A 3,259-nucleotide genomic window follows, 5' to 3' on the forward strand; every position below is an offset into this window, starting at 1 on the left:
TGATGTTGCGAGGTTGGGGGTTCGAGCCGCGGGCCCGACGTTGTGTCCTTGGGAAAGGCACTTTACACGAATTTTCCTCACTTCACCCAGGTGGGAATGGGTACCCGGCCATAGACAGAGAACGATCTTGTCAGTATGTTAGTGTTTTAGCGCCTATAAACGGCTGCTTGCACTGTATGCTTCCAAGGAAGTTGATGTTGTTACTGAATGCTCTTAGGTCTGCTGGGGTAATAGTATAGATTGTGAAGCGCATAGAGCCTGCTGTTGAGCAGAGATTTGCGCTATACAAATGCTATCTATCTATCTATCTATTATTATTATTATTATTATTATTATTATTATTATTATTATTATTATTATTATTATATTAGCCCCCTGTACCGCCGACAAATTGCTCGCCAGAGGAAGGCCCACAATACAGCGAAACTCGGTCTGATTCAACGAAGTCGTCGGGCCTGACCTTCCATTTCGTTGTATCCGAGTGTTCGTTATAGTTAAAGCAAACATGATGCTTTTTGTGTAGATAGTTATACGCACCACCGAGCAAGTGATGTATAATGTACGCGGTGTATTTGACTTTCTCAATCACAAGTAGTTTGGTTGCTTAGTATAGTATTAGTATAGTGCGGTCAAAAAATACATGGCGCAACTTATTGTGAAGTATTTCCTTACCTATCGAACATAGATTCTCCTACTTTTGCACAATGTCTTATACCAATTTGTCTCAACAGGTGAATATTTTTTTAAAACTCCAGCACACTGTATTCTAAAAAAAACTTCCTAATAAACACTAGATCTAGAATCTAGATCTAATAAAAAAAATCCCAGTCGATGGTTTCTACAGATTTTTAAAAGTTTACAATTCCGGCAATATCGCTTTCAAGAGCAAGTCTGTCTTTTTTTTTCTAATCACAATAGTATGCTTATTGAACGTATGTTTAAGGAACCTTTGGTGCAAAAAGAATGTGTTCATTATTAAAATATATTTTGTAAGAGGTTTTGCCACTAAAAAGTGTCAATGGCGAGCTGTGACGTAGGCCATATGCGTATACAAAATGTGTGCGAGAAGCGGGAAGTGCTGTGAACAATCACATTTTCCGCGTGATGGAAATTTATACAATATGTAGTATTTTATTAAAATTTATGAAGAAAAGTTTCTAAATCAGGCCTCAATTATTGTGGAAAAATATGATTAAGTTAAGTCAAATTGATACAAACTGCTGTGCAAAGCATGGGTGACATTGGTCCACCCTTAAAAGAGATATTTGAGGATAAGTTGCGCCACGAATTTTTTACCGCACTATAGGTGAGGCAGCGTGGTGGAATCAGGCTCTCGTCAATTTTTGGTCATGTAGAGTTATTGGTATCATCTTAAAGCTTGTTCACTTGTCTTTATTGGGATGGGGAAAAATATCCATTTATCTTGAATACAAGTCGAGATATTTGCGAAAGAAGGAGATGGGGGTCACCTGTTTTCATAGGTAAGATTAGTGAGAAAATGGCCGCCAAAGATTAGTTATTTCCTTAACTTAAGAGTCCGGGGTAACTGAAATTTTTTTTTTTTTTTTTGGGTGCCTTTAATCAACGTTTTTCAGAAAAAATCCACGCAGAAATAAGTTCTTGAATGGGCATGAAAGGTGCTGAACCAAAAAACAAAAATCTGATAAAAATTCACAAACCTGTGGGAAAATGCAAGTTTCTTCACTTTGAATATTTTGACGAGAGCCTGATGCCACCACGCTGCCCCACAATAGGTATTTCCGTTTCACTAATGCCATACCGAAAAAATGCGTTGAAAAATTCTAGGAAAATACACTCAACTCTACTAAGCACACACTACAAAAAGGCAGGTTCTTTTAAATGCACCCCTGTGTCGTCTATCGTGTACAACGTATTGTTTTACTTGTAGTAAGAGTTTTACGGCACTTGCAACACATTACGGTCATATAAGTGCCAAAGATTGGATGTGTTACAAGAGAGTAACAAACTCCAAAAAAAAAGAGGAGGAGGAGGGATAAGGACGATAACTGTTTGATAGGAAAGAAGGAGCAAACCACACCAGAACACCCGCCAACCACCCACTATAACGCAATGTTCGAGGAACGAATTATGTTGCTGTGTATAGAGCCTAGCTTATGGCAATTTTTGGTCGATCTTAAGCACGAGCGGGCTATCCCGAAAAATGCTGTTTTGAGAAAATCGAAGGCAAAGTTGTTGCCCGTTATTGAGTTTCTTTAAAAGGCAAGGAGACTTTTCTCTATACTCAAACCAATATTATACACACCAATGAAACCAAACTTCTCCTATAGGTAGGGCAATGCCCGTTTTTGGTGTAGGTCAAGATTTTTGGAAACCCCCGAAATCTGGGTTAGCCCGCTTGTATTTAAAAGAGTCCATTTGATTCCACAGTCCAGCGCGCAATTCATTATGTTGATCTATGTCAAGACTAGCTTATCATTGCAGCGTCGATCAGTAGCCATGGAGGAAAAAAATTAAATGTTAGTGACGCATTTCTTTTTTCTTTTGGGGAAATGTTACAAAGTAGATAACGAATATAGTAACAAAGTTCGGAATAAAAATATAGAGTAATGATTGAATGTGGTAAAGAGTAAGTAAAATAAGATTGTACATATATTATATTATATCGTATTATTTTGCAGTTACAGAAATGGGCGTAAACTTAAAAGGGGGGAGGGGGGCTCTCGTGGCCTAGGGGTCAAGGTGTTTGCCTCTCATTCAAAGGTCCCGGATTCAAATCCGGGTTGCGACCGAAAAAAATGTCTTCTCTGAAATTGTCTCCTTTCACCTCCTTTACTCCTCTCCTGCTCTCTAGCAATGTTCTGTTGTCTGCTTTCGTTTCCACCTTCTGCCCCAACCCCCTCACCTCCCTTTCCCCCTCCTCTGGGCTCCTGACTCTTTCTGCAGCCTTTCTACTGTTTCTCCTTGGCGCCTTCTTACTGCTGTCTTCCAGTCACACCTCTGATCTTACGGTAGGAAAGATCTAAACCTAGCCTTCTCGGACAAGGGCGAAAAATCTCGGAGGTCCCGTGTGCAAGTTGCGCACGTTAAAGATATCCCTTGGTGGTCTAAAATCGATAAGAAGAGTAGGCTTCGGCAGCCACCCGGGCAAAATTCAAAATTTCCTACCAAATGAAAATATTTAATGTGTCCCGCACGCTCATGTGACCTTATCCAGGTGCGAGCGCCGTAAAACACTGTTACAAAAATAAATAAATAAATAAATAAATAAACAAAAGGA

Source organism: Aplysia californica, unplaced genomic scaffold, assembly GCF_000002075.1.
Source record: "Aplysia californica isolate F4 #8 unplaced genomic scaffold, AplCal3.0 scaffold01262, whole genome shotgun sequence".
Classification (NCBI taxonomy): Eukaryota; Metazoa; Mollusca; class Gastropoda; order Aplysiida; family Aplysiidae; genus Aplysia; species Aplysia californica.